The sequence below is a fragment of the Phacochoerus africanus genome, chromosome 2 (genome assembly GCF_016906955.1).
Source record: "Phacochoerus africanus isolate WHEZ1 chromosome 2, ROS_Pafr_v1, whole genome shotgun sequence".
Classification (NCBI taxonomy): domain Eukaryota; kingdom Metazoa; phylum Chordata; class Mammalia; order Artiodactyla; family Suidae; genus Phacochoerus; species Phacochoerus africanus.
In genome coordinates, this window is record NC_062545.1 from 172,949,419 (window position 1) to 172,970,329 (window position 20,911).

A 20,911-nucleotide genomic window follows, 5' to 3' on the forward strand; every position below is an offset into this window, starting at 1 on the left:
AATTAGCTAATCAGTCTATTAACTCAGTCTATTAACTAGAAAACAGTGAGGGAAATGGCCAATTAGGAGCAAGGGGGGAAGGAAAAAGAGCTGAGGGAACTGGCGATGCTGTGGCAGACAATTGTAGGGCTCAAAAACGGAGAGAATAGGAGGGGCAGATATCCTAAGAATTGACATTGGTCTAGATCAAATTAAAGTCCAACTTAAAAAACAAGTACTTTGTTTTGTTTTTTGTATCATTCTACAGTTACAAGATATATATGAACACCTATATAAAAATAATAGAGCACATAAAATTTTCCTTTTTTTTCCCTTCTTCTTCTCTTCCTCTTTTTCTCTTTCTCTTCCTTCTCCCCTTTGGTTAACTCAGTAAAAATTTAGTAGAGTTTGTTGATCATTGTATACAGGAGTGCTCCTTGAAAGCAAAGGGAGAGGTAACTGGTTCATCTGACTTGAATCTCTCTCAGTTGCCTTCCTTTGCAGGGAACACATGGGATTGCTGAACCTCCACATTATTGTGAGGCAACTTTAAGGGAAAGCTATACATTGAGAATAGCAGAGCAGAAAGATAGAAGGTGGCTACCTCTCATTGATAATATTATAGATGAACTAAACTACTAGACTTGGAACATAAAACTCCATTTGTTTTTAACTTGAAGAAAAATAAACCTGTAAAATGTTTAAGTATTTGTATTTCTGGCAACTAGGATTATCACTGAAATATAATTCCTAATTTGTTCACTAAGTATAGTTATTCAAACTAAATAGTGTAAAAACATGAATTTTTATTTACCATTCTTATTTATAACTTGCCTTCTGTACTGAGAATTTGTTAAGTATCTTAGATAAAGTCAATTTTGGCACCAGATACATTGGAAGTCTACAGGAGAGAAGACAGAGCATGCCAGCAGGGCAGAATGGCATATTTATCTTCAAATGTAATAATCCTTGAGAAGTTTATAGAGTTATCCAGGAGTGATTATCTATGCCTCTCCAAATGATGGTTTCAGAAGCAATGAAATACCATGTATAAGGCAGATATAGGAATAACATGAAGTCATATGGTGTTAAGAGTCACTTATGACAATTCCATAGACAGCTTGTAGGTCCCTGTATAGAACATACCAGTTATAGTAAATACTAGACTCAGAGAAGTCCAAAGATATATTCTACCCTGTATTATTATTATTTTTTTTGGCTCTAAAACTTTTATCTGATGATCAATAGTTAGTCCTCATCCACATTAACTGCTGATTTTTGAGAGAGGTGACAGGTACATAGGTGAGCAATGCATAGAGCTTGTTTGGAGAGTCTTCATCTTTGTTACATCTTCTAGACAACCACACATGGATCCCGTGTGGGACATTCCTTATTCCTTTGGCCCAGAGGGCTTTGTTGAGCCTGGTGTCAATGAGCACATCCGCAGTTCCCAACACCTTCATGGCATATTCCTGGATTTCTTTTGAGTGCCCAAGGGGCACCCTTCTTAAAACCCACTCCATGACCATGCTTGTGAATGTTGATCGTGTACTCCCTGGTCACCACCTTGTTGATGGTGGACTGGCCCTTCTTGTCTTGCCATCCTTCTTTGCTGGAGCCATTTTGCCTGATCCTGGTTAGAAAAAGCCTACCCTGTATTTTCACTTTTCCTAGTGCAGATATAGACTTCCAAATTTGGATTATTTTTGCAATAACTATATGACATAATAACACAGTTGCCATCTCACTTTTACCAAGTTTCTAGTGGAAAAAAAAAGACCTAAAATACTCAGGAAGAATGGGAAATGACTGTTTTTATTTTTAAATTATTTACCCACAAGACATTATGATATAAATAAAAGATTGATTTTAAATGAAAGAGATTCTTAAATGCTAGAATAAGGAGGCCGTTTATTCAGTAGTCTGTGGACCCATGGGAAATTAAGATCATTTTTAAAAGAGAAAGGAAAACAATCACCTAACATATGCTATTCTGACATAGAAAATTCCAGAAGTTTTTTGGATTTAGGAATCTAGAAAATGAAAAGCATATCATTGTCACACATAACTTTAAAAGTGTTTAATATTAAGCCTCTGTCTATTGGAATAAATTAGGTTATTTGTCAGCCAAATAGGAGCTCATATTTTTACTATATTTATTTTATGAATATTTTCCAAAGATTGTTGGAAAGACATTATCTTCCAGATAGCTACCATTTGCGCCTCTGGATCCATTTTGTAATGGTAATTTTATGTCTACTGGACTAGATTAAGAGATGCCCAGGCAGCTGGTAAAATATTACTGGGTGTGTCTGTGTGAATGTTTCTGGAAGAAATTAGGATTTGAATTAGCAGACTGAGTAAAGATCTTCCCTCATCAATATGGGTTTGTACCATTCAATCTGCAAAGAGATTTAAAAAGATGGAGGAAGGGCAAATTTGCTGTCCCTGCCTGAGCTGGGACATCCATCTTCTCCTGCCCTCAGGCATCAGCACCACTGGGTCTTTGTCTTTGGATGGAAACTTACATCACTGACTCTTAACTCTCAATCTTTTCTACTCAGACTGGTTCTCCTAGTTCCTGAACCTTTGAACTCAGACTATATTATACCACTAGTTTTCCTGTTCTTCTAGATTACAGACTATAGATCTTGGGACTTTCTTAGTTTTCATAATTGTGTGAGTCAATTCCTATAACTCTCTCTCTTTCCATATATATATATATATATATATGTGTGTGTGTGTGTGTGTGTGTGTGTGTGTGTGTGTATATGTATACACACACACATAAAACTATAGGTTCTTGTTCTCGGAAATAAATATTCTCTAGTCTCCCCCATTCCACTTTGTATCCCAGGAGACTGATTTGTATAAACTGCATCAAAAGGCTCCTTTGCACTCTAGCCTCTGACAGCTAAATAGGGGGCAGGTAAATAGGGGGCTGGCAGGAAAAGGGAAGGAGAGTGAGGTTAAGTATGCATCTCTTTAGCTTTCTTCTTGCTGAGTGGTCATTGTATAATTATGCCCTGTGACTGATGGTCACTTCTCTCTGAATGTCCTTCTGTATATAACTCTCTCCTGGTTTCCAGGAACCATCCCCACCTCTTACTCTTTCTTGCCCCAGTTTGTTTACAATTCCACTAAAGCACAGTGATATTGATATATACTCTGTAGCATCCCTATAATGGGTCTACACTCTGGTACAATAGTCCCTTTTATTAAAAATATCCCTCTAATTAGCCTTTGTTAAGTGTGCCTCTGGTTTTGGCTGGAACCCTGATTGATACACAAGGTAACAGAATCCCCCTTCAATTGATTTCTTTGTTTTGTTTACACTACTTTATTAAGATGGGGCCATTTAAAAATCATCCTCCATATTCACATGAGTTATCTCACTAATAAAAGGAGGTTAAGAAAATCACTTTTTCTCTGTATAGAAAATCATTTTCCATCCCTTTCTTAATTAAAATTATAATTGTATCACACTTCAAAAGATTTTTATATGGTTTCATCTAGTTTTCAGGAAAAAAATATCAAGAAATCTTAAGAATGTATCAGACTTTCATTTACTTACTTTAAATGAGAACAAAAATTTAATGAATAATTAAATTATGTCTCTCAAGGAATAATGAATGAGATAGTGATACTAAAGGGATTAAATGTATTTCAATATTCAATAGTTTCTCCAGATATTTTTTAATATGTCAAAAATACAAATACATGTATATGCCATGCAAATTTATAAAGTAGCATAAAATGCAATTCTAGGGTAACATTGGAGTTTATTTCACAATTCAAACACATCCATTTTGCTATTATTGCTATAGGATTTTACTTTCTGTTCTATATTCATATAAATTCTCTAGCTCACAAAACTACTGAAGTTTTTCTATTGCTTGCTTACTATTTATGACTTTCAATTAACTGCTTAGATTTAAATGATTATTTTTTTCAATCCTCGTAGGAGGTGTATATTTTAAGCTTTTAGTCAATTTTGTTTTTTGATAATTTATTTTTACTTATATTTCATTAATTCCTTTATGAAAAATGTGGTTTTTTAAAAAATAATTGCTATGTCTTATTTTATATATTTCCTTTTTTGTAGTTCCTGATACAGTTTGAAAACAGTGATTAAGCTCCTTAAAATAATGGGTACAATTATGCAATTTAATATATTACTTTATAATATTTATAAAGTACTTGATTGGATTTAAATTACCATTTTCTGAATTCACCTACTGCATTTAGAATCAGGTTAATATACTTCCTGTTACTACCATTCTTTCAATTTTATCTAGGTTTTTTTATTTCCCCTTTTTTTGGGGGTGTGTGTGTGTGTGTGCAGTATATGGCATATGGAAGTTCCCAGGCTAGGGGTTGAATTGGGGCTGCAGCTGCCAGAATACACCACGGCCACAGTAACACCAGATCTGAGCCTTGTCTGCAACCTACACCACAACTCTTGGCAACACCGAACTTAACCCCACTGAGTGAGGCCAGGGATTGAAACCACATGCTCATGGATTCTAGTTGGGTTCCTTATTGCTGAGCCACAATGGTCACACCCTAATCTTATCTAGCGTTAAAAGTGCAGGACACAAGATTAACATTCAAAAATTGGTTGCTTATCTGTATACTAACAGTGAAATGTTTGAAAAGGAATATAAAAATACAATATCTTTTAAAATCATATCTCAAAAAATTAAATACCAAGGAATAAACCTGACTAAGGCTTATATGCTGAGAACTATAAAACATTAATCAAGGGAATTAAAGAGGATTCAAAGAAATGGAAAGATACTCCATGCTCCTGGATTGGAAGAAGCAATACTGTTAAAATGGCCATACTGTCCAAAGCAATCTAGAGATTCAATGTAATCCCTGTCAAATTACCCAGGACATTTTTCACAGAACCAGAACAAACAAGCCAAAAATTTATATGGAACCATAAAAGACCCAGAATTACCAAAGCAATACTGAGGGAATAAACAAACAAACAAACAAACAAGCAGGAGTTATAACTCTCTCAGACTTTAGACTATATTATAAAGCTATAGTAATCAAGACAGTGTGGTACTGGTCCAAAAACAGACATATAGACCAATGGAACAGAATAGAGGACCCAGAAATATACCCACATACCTGTGGTCAGTTAATTTTTGACAAAGGAGGCAAAAATATGAAATGGGAAAAAGACATTCTCTTCAGCAAGGGGTGCTGGAACCTGTACAGCTGCATGTAAATCAATGAAACTAGAACACATCTTCACACCATGCACAACAAAAACTTTCACAATGCCTTAAAGACTGAAACATATGACAAGACGCCATCAAACTCCTAGAAGAGACCATCAAACTCCTAGAAGAGAACACAGGCAAAACATTCTCTGACATCAACTTTATAAATGTTTTCTTAGGTCAGTCTCCCAAAGCAATAGAAATAAAAATAAAAACAAACAAATAGGGCCTAATCAAACTTAAATGTTTTGCACAGCAAAGGAAACCATAAAAAAAAAAAAAAGAAAACCTATGGAATGGGAGAGAATAGTTTCAAATGATGCAACCAACAAGGGAGTAATCTCTAAAATATAAAAACAACTTATACAATTCAAAAGCAAAAAAAACCCAACGATCCAATTTACAAATGGGCAGAAGATGTGAATAGACATTTTTCCAAGGAAGAAATACAGATAGCCAATAGACACATGAAAAAATGCTCAACATCACTAGTCTTTAGAGAGATGCAAATCAAAACTACAATGTGGTACCACCTCACACCTGCCAGAATGGCCATCATTAACAAGTCAACAAATGAAAAATGCTGGAGAGGGTATAGAGAAAAGAGTATCCTCCTTCACTGTTTGTTGGAATGTAAACTGGTACAACCACTATGCAAAAAAGTATGGATTAGCTCAGAAAACTAATTATAGAACTACCATATGACCCAGCAGTCCCACTCCTGGGCATATATCTGTACAAAACTTTAATTTGAAAAGATACATGCACCCCCTATGTTCATAGCAGCACTACTCACAGTAGCCAAGACATGGAAACAACCCAAATGTCCATCAAGAGATGAATGGATTAAGAAGATGTGGTATATAATACACAATGGAATACTACTCAGCCCTAAAAACAAACAAAAGAATGCCATTTGTAGCAACATGGGTGGAACTAGAGACTCTCATACTAAGTGAGGTAAGTCAGAAAGAGAAAGACAAATATCATATGATATCACTTATATTTGGAATGTACTATATTGCACGAATTAACCTAAATACAGGAAAAAAAAAAAACCTCATGGACATGGAGAACAGCCTTGTGGATACCAGGATACCAAGGGGGAGGAGAAGGGAGTGGGATGGACTGGGTGTTTGGGGTTAGCAGAGGCAAACTATTACATTTGGAGTAGATAAGCAATGAGATCCTGCTATATATCAGGGAACAATATCTAGTCAATTGTGGTGGAACATGATGGATAATAATGTGAGAAAAAGAATATATAAGTATATATATATTTATGACTGGGTCACTTTGCTGTACAGCAGAAATTGACAATATCATAAATCAACTATAACAAAAAATTTTAAAGAAGAGAATTCCCATTCACAGACATGTTTTTGAAACATGTTTCCCCAACTAATTTTCTTTATTCCTCTGATCCTTTTCCATTCAACTGCTATAACCATTATTTTGGTTTTGAAAAAAGTCTTCAAAGAAACATTGTGACTATATCCACTTATGTTTTGTTTTCTTTATTTTTTCATTTTTTTAGTTAAGTTCTACTTATTGTTTTTCTTCCCTAGTATAGTATACACTGCTTATTCTATTTTCCACTTTAGATGTCAATATTATAATTATACTGAGAATCATAATTTCTCCATTTTGTAATGAAAATCAGCAAAGAATTTAACAGAAAATTCACCAAATAATAGCAGATATATTACTAAGTTTTATTATATGAATATGGCCAAAAAGGAAATTGGTTCTACTGTAATACTGAAGCCATTTAATCTTGGTTTTAATAAATTCTATGAACTGAATTGTGTCTCACAAAATTCATATGTTGAAACCTTAGTCCCAATCTAACTGTATTCAGATATAAGACCTTTAGGAGGTTATTAAGGTTAAATGCGATAAGGGTATGCTCCTAATTCAATGATTGATAGTTCTAAAAGAATAGGAAGAGAGATCTCTGCCATGTGAGGACAAAGAGAAAATGCAGTGTCTGCCAACTAGGAAAAGATTTCACCAAGAAGCTAACTGGCTTGTATTTTGATCTTCAACTTTCCAGGCTTCAGAATTGTGAGGAAAAAAAATTTATTTCTGTTGTTTAAGCCACCCAATGTATGGCATTTGTTATGCCAGCCCAAGGTGACTAATATAATAAGCAAAAAATATTTTTAAAATTTACATATTTATATGTATTTTTAAAGTGAGGAATAGACAATATGGAATGATTGTGACAACATGTAATTTTAAATTTCTACATCAGGATAAGATTTTTCTGATACACATTTTTAACAAAGAATTAAAGGCTAGGTTATAATGAAATTTTATGTGAAAGGAACTATTTTACTGTTATGAATAGTTGATCTTATTCTTATCTGAATATGCATCTAATGGAAGTATTGCCATTCCAAGTGTGAAAAGAAGAGCTATTCCTTAGACTTTGACTGGGTGTCATATTGATTGAAATGTAATATGAGAAAATAACTAAGTTTTTTGGAGTTCCCTTAGAGGTGCAATGGGTTAAGGATTGTGTTATCACTGCGGTGGCACAAATTGCAGCTGTTGTTTGGGTTCAATCCCAGGCCCTGGAATTTATGCATGCTGTGTGTATGGCCAAAATAAATAAAAAACAAAAATACTAAGTCTTAAAATATGCTCCTTTTTCCTTTTAAAAATATAAATCTGATTAAAATGAATCTGTATATTTGCTTTCAAATGTAACTAAATGGTATTGGATTATTTCCTCTATGTTTTATGAAAGCCACCAACAGCAAACTGAATAAACTGAGTTTTTGCTGACAAAGTTTCCACAAGGATAATGGTACATAATGTGGCCCCTTTGCTAGAAATTAAGAACATCAGAGATATCCAGTGTCTGTAGCTAGAGTTTTTGGCTGAGGTAGTGCTAGACTGCCACCTGGAGACTATTTGACCCAGATGCATCTTGAATGACTATTATTTTTCACACGTTTAGCTCTTTGTTGCTATTTTTTGTGTCTTTAAGTTTTAATGGTTTTTGTTATGTGTCTTTCATATTTTGCTGATCAAGCTTTTGGTGATTTGTATTTGGCTTTGCTAAAAACAAACATGGAAATGAGTAAATTTTAGCATTATGAAATTTTTGAAATATTTCCAAACCAATACATAAACAACAGTATTGCCTTTGATAACTTTTGTGGGGTTTGTTTTGTTTTGTTTTGTTTTTTGTCATCTTAGGGCTGCAACTGCATTCCCAGGCTAGTGGTTGAATTGGAGCTGTAGCTGCCAGCCTACACACAGCCACGGCAACACAGGATCCCAGCCGTGTCTGCAACCTACATCACAGCTCACGGCAATGCTAGATCCGTAACCCACTGAGTGAGGAAAGGGATAGAACCTGTGTCCTCATGGATACTAGACAGATTCCTTTCCCCTGAGCCACCAGGGGAACTCCTGACCGAGATAACATTTAATTTTACAGTCAATGGAACAGCCATAATGCAATGGGTCATATTGTCATTTGTTTAAATTGTTGAGTAATTTATATTCTGAGATAAATAGAGAAGCTAATTTTTCACATATATGTTATTTTCTAAAGTTATACAGTTTTCTAAAATTAATCTTTCTTTGGTAATAGTAAAGTTCAATCTTTTTTAAAGGATTAATAATATTTATTTAGTACCATCATATATAATTCCTAATATTAAGATGTTATAGTTTACTGAAGGCATGACATGAATCACTACATGCTTTGTACAATCCAAGTATTTGCTTTTTCATTATTTATCAGCATTTTTGTCTGAAATATGTATTAAATTATAATCTGGTTATATTAATCTACCTTTTCCTTTACGCTTTGTGCATTTAGTGTTTAACAAATCTTTCACTGAACTGATGTACTGGAGAGGTGATCAATTCCAAAACTGAGAGTAAAAAATGAATTCATTTAAAAACACTTTTTAAGAAGACTGTCTCCAGAATTGCCAGAAGGGGTGAAAAATCAAAGAAGTTCTAAAATGTTCCCAGCATTTTTTGGGGGGGGATTCCATCTGTATGTTTTTATTTTACCAAGTTTTTTATGGTGGAAATTCACTTTGATTTTGATAGTCCAAATCCATCACTCAATCCAACATTATTTCTCCCTATTTTTGGCTGTGTTACACAGATGTACAGCTGCTGACTGAATGGTAGTCACAATTTCCAATCCACTTGGCTTATCTCCTGATACAAGTATTCTGTTTTTGGATTCTCAAAGCTCCAAAAAAGCAGAGACCAGAGAGACAAAGAAGATTGTTAGAAATGTTGTGTATGAGCAAAGTTTATTTTTTCTCCTTTGTTAACTAGAACTTAAGAGTATATGTTTTCTCTAAAAAGATTACATATCTATTTTAGAGAATATTTTTCAATCATTAGACTAGCATCCCAAACTTCCAAGATTTTTTCTCTGGGCCATTACTGTAATGAGCTTTAACAGGTCATTATAATCTTCTATACAGCCAATGCTTTGGGAGACTGATGGGACATAAACCCTATGGGTTTTAATCAATTATCCTCACATTTGATTGGAAAATAATTTCCTTGGACAGAAATAATATCACATGAGAAACAATAATGCTGAACAAAATATTCAGAAAATACAAGAATGATAATGCTGATGATGTCAGCATGTTTGCAGATAAATAAAATATGAATCTCAAGTTTCTATTTCAGTGGGACAAATATAGGATCTTTCCATAATGAAAAATCTCCAATGTAACCAATGTTTAACCAATTGGTTTACCAGTTCTTCTGGAATGTAGTACCATATTGGAGTATAGGAGTGGATGTTGCTGCTTATTAAAGTGGAGGTAAGCAGTACAGTGATTTGGTTTATTTGGGGTAGTCATTTGTTGTCTTTATGTTACTCTCTTTCTAAAAGCCATATATCATGTCAAAACTGTTTCTCAAAATGATAGTTAATGCCTCAAGGACTGAAAATATCTACTACACTTGTCCTGTTAGGACTTGTCTGTATATACTTTCTCATTAGTGACAGATATGTCAAGCACCACTGATTCTCTGAATAACGAGATAATGAGCTTGCTGTGAAGCCTATATTAGATGGAGAGACATTTCTTCTAGGTACCATTAAGAATTTACAGGCTTTGAATCTATTGTACAGTAGATTTGAGTAGTTTTCATAAATATTTTATATGAGCATGAATACTGAAGGCAAGGATAGTTGGGGACTGGACCAGTTATCAGACTAGTCATCAGTGCTGAAATCACTTTTTCCTTTTGGTTTTGACTTGATCCTTATATGCTGGTGACAGGGTGAAATTACGATTTTAGTTAGAGATCTACAGATGAGAGACAGTATTGTGATACATACATATAATTGAAAATGTGAAGCCAAAGGGAATTTTTAAGTCAGTGAAACTATTTTGATTGATATATTGTGGATACATTACACTATGCATTTTAAAAAATCAGTAGTACTTCACAGAACAAAAAATGAAGCTTAATGTAATCAAATTAAATAAAAAACAATTTTAGAGATATGAGTTTTCAGGAGGGAACACAGACTTTCTAGAATTTTACCATTTTTCTAGAAAATGAAATGACCTCATTGAAGGAGGTGGAAGAAAAAGGTGCCAACCAAAATAAATTTGGAAATAAATGAAGACTATAAGATTAAAGGAAGAGGGAACTACATTAGATATAGCACTGTTTTCTAGTTGATGAAGTTTTTTCCACAGTGTAATGGTTAACAATTCTGAAATCATTTATTTTACATGCATACTGAAACTGAACAATTAATAAGTGGATTGCAAATGGTGGAAGCCAAGTTTCCTACTATTGGAGTGACAAAAAATGCAAACAAAAACAAAAACAAAAACAAACAAAAAAAAGAATAAAACAAAAAAACAAAGAAAAAAGCCTAGAATGATCTATGTGGTAACAGAGTTTTAGTAGTAAAATTGTGCTTTTACCTGACTGAACTCCACTTAAAAAGCTTTCCCACAAGTCTATCCCACACTGTTTTCATTCATATCACACACATACAAATTTATTTACATGACTGTACTTAGCTGCAAAGAAGACTTGCATATGTGTTTAGCTGAAAGCTTTGCCATCCCCATACAAATTCAGGATTATCTTACTGAGGAGGAAAGTTATATTTTTATTGAGTGATATCAAATACTCTCTACCGTAGATACCTTCCACAAATTATTAAAAAAAAAAAACCTTTAAATTGCTTGAAGGTAAGATTATTAAAAAAACAAAAATCAAAAATATAAATACAGATTACTAATTTTCCACTTCAGGATTGGTTACATACCTGTTTAAATGTAACACAAGAAATTTTATAAAGTTAACTCTGATAAAAGTAATTAGATAAAATTCCAAGCTTTTTACAATTTTTTTCCATTATAGCTGGTTACAGTATTCTGTCCATTTTCTACTGTACAGCAAGATGACCCAGTCACACATACACAATAAACATTGCTTTTTCTCACATTACCATGCTCTATCATAAGTGACTAGATATAGTTCTCAGTGCTATATAGCATGACCTCATTGCTTATGCATTCCAAAGGCAATAGTTTGCATCTTAAAAGATTCCCACAAATTCCCAGTCCATCTCACTCCCTCCCCCTGCCGCTTGGCAACCACAAGTCTGTTCTCCAAGTCCATGATTTTCTTTTCTGTGGAAAAGTTTATTTGTGCCAAGTATTAGTTTCCAGAAGTAAGTGATTTCATATGGTGTTTGTCTTTCTCTGTCTGACTTACTTCACTGAGTATGCAAGTCTCTAGTTTCATCCATGATGCTGAAAATGACATTATTTTGTTCTTTTTTACAGCTGAGTACTATTCCACTGTGTATGTATATCACATCTTCTGAATCCATTCAACTGTCAATGGCCATTTAGGTTGTTTCTATGTCTTTGCTATTGTAAATAGTGCTGCAATGAACATGCAGTTGCATGTCCCTTTTTCAAGGAAAGTTTTGTCTAGGTATATGCCCAAGAGTGGGATTGCCAGGTCATATGGTAGTTCTGTATATAGTTTCCTAAGGTACCTCCATATTCTTTTGCGTAGTGGTTGTACTAACTTACATTCCCACCAGCAGTGCAAGAGGATTCCCTTTTCTCCATGCCCCCTCCAGCATTTGTTATTTGTGGACTTATGAATGATGGCCATTCTGACTGGCATGAGGTGGTATCTCCCAGTAGTTTTGATTTGCATTGCTCTAATAATCAGGGATGTTGAGCAATTTTTCATGTGCTTATTGGCCATCTGTACATCTTCCTTGGAAAAATGTCTATTCAGGTCTTTTGCCCATTTTTCAACTGGGTTGTTGGTTTTTTTTGCTATTGAGTTGTATAAGTTGTTTTTATATGATAGAGATTAAGCCCCTGTCAGTTGCATCATTTGAAACTATTTTCTCCAATTCTGTAAGTTGTCTTTTGTTTTTTTAATGGTTTCCTTTGCTGTGCAAAGCTTGTTAGTTTGCCTGGGTCCCATCGGTTTATTTTTGCTATTATTTCTGTTGCCTTGGGATACTGACCTGAGAAAACATTTGTAAGGCTGATATCAGAGAATGTATTTCCCATGTTCTCTTCTAGGAGTTTGATGGTATCTTGTCTTACATTTAAGTCTTTAAGCCATTTTTAGTTTATTTGGGGGCATAGTGTGAGGGTATGATCCAGTTCCATTGATTCAGATGTGGCTGTCCCATTTTCCCAGCACCACATGCTGAAAAGACTATTTCCCATTTTATATTCTTGCCTCCTTTGTCAAAGATTAATTGACTGTAGGTATCTGGGTTTATTTCTGGGTTCTGTATTCTCTTCCATTGGTTGGTATGTCTGTTTTGGTACCACTACCACACTGTCTTGATGACTGTGGCTTTGGAATAGTGCCTGAAGTCTGGGAGAGTTATGCCTCCTGCTTGGATTTTGTTCTTCAGGATTGCCTTGGCAATTCTGGGTCTTTTGTGGTTCCATATAAATTTTGGGATTGTTTGTTCTAGTTCTGTGAAAAATGTCATGGGTAATTTGATAGGGATTGCATTGAATATGTAGATTGCTTTGGATAATATGGCCATTTTTACAATATTAATTTTTCCAACCCAGAAGCATGGGATATCTTTCCATTTCTCTGCATCCTCTTTAGTTTCCTTGATGAATGTTTTATAGTTCTCAGCATATAAGTCATTCACCTCCTTAACCAGGTTTATTCTCAGATATTTGATTTTTTGGGGTAGAATTTTAAAAGGTATTTTTATATTCCTTTTCTAATATTTCATTTTTAATATACAGAAAAGCAACTGATTTCTATAAATAGTATCATGTCATCTGCATACAGTGACAATTTTATGTCTTCTCTTTCAACGTGGATACCTTTTATTTCTTATGTTGGTCTGATTGCTGTGGCTAGGAGTTCCGATATTATGTTCAATAAAAATGGTGAGAGTGGGCATCCATGTCTTGTTCCAGATTTTAATGGGAAGGCTTTCAGCTTTTTTCCATTGAGTATTATATTTGCTGTGGAGTTTTCATAAATAGCTTTTATTATTTTAAGGTATGTTCCTTCTATATCCACTTTGAAAAGAGTTTTGATCAGGAATGGATTTTGGACTTTGTCAAATGCTTTTTCTGCATCTATTGAGATGATCACGTGGTTTTTGACTTTTTTTAATGTGGTGTAGCATGTTGATTGAATTGCGTTTGTTGAATCATCCTTGTGAACCTGGGATGAATCCCACTTGGTCATGGTGTATGATCTTTTTAATACTTTGTTGGATTCAGTTAGATAAACTTTTGTTGAGAATTTTTGCATCTATATTCATTAAAGATATTGGCCTATAGTTTTTGTTTTTGGTGGTATCTTTGTCTAGTTTTAGAATTAGGGTGATGGTGGCATCAGAGAAAGTCTTTGGGAGTGTTCCTTCTTTTTAAAACTTTTGGAAAAGTTTAAGAACAAGGAGTAAAATTTCCTCTTTGGGTTGTTGGTAGAATTTGCCTGTGAAGCCATGTACCCTGGACTTTTATTTGTACAGGGTGTTTTTATGACATATTCTATTTCTAGTGATCATTCTGTTTAGTTGATCTCTTTCTTCTTAATTCACTTTTGGTAGGCTGTAAGTCTCTAGAAAGTCATCTATTTCTTCTAGGTTGTCAAATTGGTTAGCATACAATTGTTCATTGTATTCTGTTATTTTTTTTTTAATTTCTTCAATATCTGTTGTGACTTTTTCATTTCTTATTTTATTTGGGTTTTTTCTCTCCTCTTCTTGGTGAGTCTAGCCAGAGGTTTGTCAATTTTGCCTACCTTGTCAAAGAACAAGCTCTTGGTTTTATTGATTTTTTCAACTATTTTTTGAATCTCTAGTTTACTGATTTTCTCTCTGATCTTTATGATTTCCTTCCTTCTGCTGACTTTAGGTTTTGTTTGTTCTTTTTCTAATTCATTTAGATGGTAAGTTAAGTTGTCAATTTGAGATTTTTCTTCTTTTTTGAGGAAGGCCTCTATTGCTATGAACTTCCCTCTGAGCACTGCTTTTGCAGCATCCCATAGATTTTGAGTGGTTGTGACTTCATTGTAATTGTCTTGAGATATTTTTTCATTTCTTTCTTGATTTCCTCATTGACCCATTCAGTTTTTCAGTAGCATGCTATTTAGTCTCCATGTAATAAGTTTTTTCTAATTTCTTTTACTGTGGTTGATTTCTAGTTTCATGCCTTTGTGGTCAGAGAAGATACTTGACATAATTTCTACACTCTTAAATTTGTTGAGGTTAGCTTTGTGCCCCAGACACTTTTGTGCCCCAGTATTTGTGTAATTTATCCTTGTGTTCCATGTGCACTTGAGAAGAATGTATATTCTGATTTTTGGGGATGTAATGTCCTGAAAATGTTGATTAAGTCTGAATTTTCTATTCTATTCTTTAGGATCTCTGTTGCCTTATTGATTTTCTGTCTAGAGGATCTGTCCATGCTGTAAGGGAGTACTATTACTGTACTTTCATCAAATTCTCCTTTTATGTCTTGTTAGTATTTGTTGTAGGTATCTGGGTGCTCCTATACTAGGTTTTAGAGATTCTATACTATGGCAACTGGCATCATAGCACTCAGCAGATTCATTATGAAATACTTATTTTTTTTGTCTTTTTGTCTTTTTAGGGCCACACCTGTGGCATATGGAGGTTCCCAGGCTAGGGGTCCAATAGGAGCTATAGCCACTGGCCTATACTACAGCCACAGCAATGTGGGATCCAAGCTGCATCTACAACCTACACTGCAGCTCCTGGCAACGCTGGATCCTTAACCCACTGAAAGAGGCCAGAGATTGAACCCGCATCCTCATGGATGCTAGTCAGGTTTGTTAACTGCTGAGCCGTGATGGCAACTCCACTATGAAATATTTTAAAATATAAAGAATTATCAAATGAGTGCTAAATTCTTCAGTTACTACTACTAGTTCCTCTTTTGTTATAATAACATGTTTTATTCATTCATTTAGTCAATGAAAATTTACTGAATATGTATTATATGGTTTGGAAATATGCATAGATAGATAAAGGGAAAGTTGAGGAATTAATCATAATGAAAATAGATTAAGAAATCCAAAAAAAAAAAAAGAAATCCTAGTGATATGAAGTCATAGTTTTCCCATAGTTGGAAGAAAAAAAGATCACGGATCATTTGAGAACTGAGATCTAAGATTAAAAAATTTTCCTATTTTCATGTTATATTAACATATGGCCATATTTTATTTGATGGTCTTGAATTATTTCATACATCTAAATTATTTCTCTTATACAGATTTCTTAACTTACACTCTTCAAAAACAGGGCCTTTCTTTTGTTTAATTAGTGTCACATGCCCAGATTCCTAACGTGTATTATTTTCTCCTTCATTTTTGCTTTCCACTATCTTTGTAATTGGTAAGACATAGTTTCCAATGAACTTTCATTAAATGATTTTACTGACTATGTTTCCTTTTTAAAGCAAAGAACTACAAGCTAAAAACCATAATTTCTTAAAGCAGGTATTTTGCCTATCTCACAAAATTTAATAAGGACATCTTTGGAGTAAGATCAATGGCCATGATTAAATCCTGCAACAAAAAGATTCACTTATCAACTTGGTTTCCTTTCATTTCAAAGAAAAAAATTCTCTTCAGAAACTTCTAGGTCTTCAGTGAGAAACCCAGCATCATAGAACATTATGTCTTTTACATATGTTTAATATCTGGATAATATGTCATTTTTTTGACATAAGAATACTATATCAGGAGGAACCATGAGGTTGCGGGTTCGGTCCCTGCCCTTGCTCAGTGGGTTAACGATCCGGCGTTGCCGTGAGCTGTGGTGTAGGTTGCAGACGCGGCTCGGATCCCGCGTTGCTGTGGCTCTGGCGTGGGCCGGTGGCTATAGCTCCGATTGGACCCCTAGCCTGGGAACCTCCATATGCCACGGGAGCGGCCCAAGAAATAGCAACAACAACAACAACAACAACAACAAAAGAATACTATATCAATACTTTTTTATCATTTTTATTTAAAAAATTTTTACCCGCCACATCTTTGGCATATGGAAGTTCCTGGGCTAGGGGTCTAATTGGAGCTGCAGCTGCAGGGCTGCACCACAGCCACTTGCAACACCAGATCTAAGCTGCATTTGCAACCTATGCTGCAGCTTGTGGTAATCCTGGATACTTAACCCACTGAGTAAGGTCAGGGATCAATCCCATATCCCCATGGACACTATGTTAAGTTCTTAACCCACTGAGCCAGAACAGGAACTCCCATTTTTTATATTTAAATAATTACATTTGTTAGTGTTGTAGTAAAAAAATAATAAACCCAAATTATGTAGTAAAAATAGGCTTTGAGGATGGTCCTACTTCTCACAGTAAAAACATATAAGGATTTCTCTCACTGCTAAAGCACTTTTCAATAGAACAACACTCTTCAGTTGAAGGTAATACTTTCAGGGTACTTTAAGTATGTGCTAGAATCAAAGAAGCAAGGGCATTACTATAAAGCAATCAACTAAAAGCTATTGAGTTTTTCTGGAACTATGCAGAGAAGTTATCATGTGAGGAGTATTTTATTTCATGAATTAGAAAAAAATAAAAACACCAAATCAAGAAATTGCATTAATCAAAATCAGCCCCAAATAAAAAAGCTATTAGTGGAAATGAAACAAGGCAGTCTTACAGGTGTACCATGTATAAAAAGAATAATTACATTATATATATTAATGACTAAATTTATAAATAATTGAGGTAAATATTTTACTTATTGAAACAATTTACTATATTTAACATTTAACAGTGATGCCACCAAATTTTTGTTTCAAATACAAGGTGGTAACACAGTTAACCCAACACCCAAGACTGCGTACTTTTAAGTATTTGTTATTCTAAGATATTAAAAAGGAACTGTGTAGAAATTCCCATCGTGGCTCAGCAATAACTAACCTATTATCCATGAGGACGCACTTTCGATCCTTGGCCTTGCTCAGTGGGTTAAGCATCCAGGGTGCTGTAGTGAGCTGTGTGGTAGGCTGGCAGCTGCAGCTCTGATTCGAACAGCATGGGAACTTGCATATGCTGCAAGCATGGCCCTAAAAAGACCAGGAAAAAAAAAAAAAGGAACTGTGTAACAAAACATTATCTGGATTTAAATTATCAACACTAAATATAATTTAGTTCCTATTTAACCCCCTTTGTTATAGGCACAGCTTTTTGGTAAAAGCTAGGGGAAAAAAAAAAGATGAACAGAGTTTTCAGAATTTAAATTTTAGGTTAATACATGGTAAGAATCTAAAACAACAACAAAATTTACGAAATACATGTTAACTTGATATACTTTCCATTTTTAGAAGACTACCAAGAAGCAAGCTCTAAATGAAACCATTACCTCAAAGGTAAAAAAAGAAAATGTAAATATCTTTGGTCCTGCCTGAAGTTTATGTTTTGTAAGAAAGCTAATATTAGCTAGAACTACAACACTATTTTTAAAAGTTGTATCTCTGTTTATATACATATTTTAGTTAGTAAGAGATAAGAGAGAAAATAATAAATTATGAAGCTGTTCATGAAGTTAAACAAAATAAATCAGTTGGATCAAGAATTTCCTGAATTTTTGTGTAGCTACCCATTGTACAGTAATTCAGATGTCTACCATTACCATGGATAGCAGTTTTTATAGTATATCATTTTTTCTTTTTACTTTTCCCCCTTGCAACATCAATAAATAGGAAATTTTATTTTGCAAATTCCTTGTTTTAATTATTGAGGTGTTTTGAAACATATGTGGATACATCTTTTAAACCTGAGTTATTTTACAATGCTCAAAATTACCTACACAGATATAATTTTCAGTATTATCAAGAACTTTTTAAACTATCAATAAACAAATTATTTCAATTATTTTGTTTGAGAAGATCAATTTCTATAACTATTAACTCACTTTAATTTGGAAGCACTCAACATATGAGGAAAAAACCTGCTCATTTTTTTTTTTTGGTACCTAAACAACTGAACGTAAATTGGAAAGAAAAGCAGAGAACTGTTACTAAAGAACCACTGAAATTCATTATACTGTATATAAACAAATCTTTACATACTGATTAACTGCAAAATTATGTGTAAGTTCCATAAAAGTAAGAATCTTTGTTGCCTCTTGCTTCTTCCACTGTAAAGCTGCTTTCAATGAAACATACAATGGGACCAATTCTCTACTGAAAATTAAAATTCAGTATGTCAGTACCTCAAGAGATAACAAAAAAGAAAATTAGTTTAAAAAGGTACCTTAATTTTTTTTCCTCTAGACTAGGAAAGACTGAAATTAAAATCTTAATTAGTCTTCTGTAATTAAAATAATATCCAGCAGAAAGTGCTCTTCTTTAAAGGGGTAAAACAAAAATATCTAAATCAACATAATCCAAAAATAATCTGAGCATCTGTTTTTGCAGTTCATGTATTGGGCCCTCAAATTATATGTGGTGGGGGGCATGTCTGCAAAGGAGTACACGATCTTGCCTAGCTATACAGTTACGTACATAGGAGCTCTAACACAGGCTGATAAATTGGAGGCCTCACTTAGAAAAATGCCAATTATATAAAATCACAAAAAATAAAACTTTTCAGTGGCACAAGAGATATAATCTCAGTAAATGTAAGAAACCAATTTGGCAGATAGAGTGTTATACTTAAAGTATAATGTAATCAAGGAGACGTGTTCTCTTATATTCAACTGGCCATGAACATTTCACTACTTTCTATGAAAAGTATTTGTATACAACTTGTCTCTGAAGTAAACAGAAGAGCAAAATGAGATACCAAGAACAGAACATCACTAAGCTGAGAAAAAAAACTTACATACCGAAAAGATGAAGAAGCTGCAGAGAAGAAAATGAACACCAATATAAGACAACATTCTTGCTCACCCAGGTTATGTCCAGTCCCAGGTGGTCCACTTCCCAGTACCATGGGATGTCACGTCCTGCTTCCTGGTCCCCCACCGAGGTTGGAACGAACATCCCTTCACCTGCAGTCATTGTTCAGTTATTCTGCCCTTCACGTCGGCTGATGCAGGAATGGTCTAAAATGTTATTTTACGCTTCTTGCAGAAGCTCAGACTTACTTATCACTTTGTTTAACTGTATTTCTAAGGAGGAGGAAGGCATTTACAGGTAAAAGTCAAGAATATTTTTAAGGCCAGTTTTCCAGTTAAAGGCAGAATGTACTTGGATATAGTCCCAACTCAAGCTTGCTTTTGGCTTAGCAGCAGGAATGACAGGACCATTCAGTGACATTCACTCTTTCCTAGAGAACAGTACGGACAGCTCCCTAAATCTACTCATTCTCAGTCTCTCTGTTTTAACCACACACACACACACACACTCACACACATAAAGCACTTTTTTTTTTTTTAGGTCTTTTGTCTTTTTAGGGCTGCACCTACAGCATATGGAGGTTCCCAGGCTAGGGGTCCAATTAGAGGTGTAGCTGCCAGCCTATGCCACAGCCACAGCAATGCCAGATTCACGCTACATCTGCAACCTACACCACAGCTCACAGCAACTCCAGATCCTTATCCACTGAGCAAGGCCAGGGATTGAACCTGATACCTAATGTTTTCTAGTTGGATTCATTTCCGCTGCGCCAAAACGGGAACTCCAAAGCACCTTTATTTCAGTCAAGTATATGGTCCAGTGAAGTAAATGGTCTTAGAGCTTCCTCCTACTTTGGATAAAATGTATTCCTAGATCTGTACACTCTATCATACTAAACAGAAAACAGCATGAGACCCACAATAAAGAAGGCCATTGAAGCCTATCTAGTCAAATTAAAAGCTTGCTTCAGAGTTCTGGCCCTAATATGCAACCAGTATTTAAATTTTTACCTTTTCCTGGAAATTTTTCGTAAGTGCATGCAACTTTGAGATATATAAAGCTGAGTACCAGCAGGATCCAGATATCTGTGGATGCCATAATTACAGGTTTCTTCTCTTGCATCTTTCATAGTTTAATGAGGGTCGCTAATATATCCATGGGGCTAAGAACATAAAGAGGCTTCTAGGGCAATGATTCTCAATCCAGATGACAGAGTATCTTTAGGAGAAACTTTCAAACTATTCTCAAATCTAGAGTTCATATGCATTCTCTCACAACATTGCTTCCTTCTCTGTTAATGTTTGTATTAACTTTAACAGACTTTTCT

The 20,911-nt window shown here is 34.5% G+C and overlaps 1 pseudogene; it reads right to left on the reverse strand.

Moving 5' to 3' along the window:
• Nucleotides 1–1,220: 1,220 nt before the first annotated feature.
• On the reverse strand, nt 1,221–19,746 carry LOC125120787 (60S ribosomal protein L31-like; annotated as a pseudogene).
• Nucleotides 19,747–20,911: the final 1,165 nt, after the last annotated feature.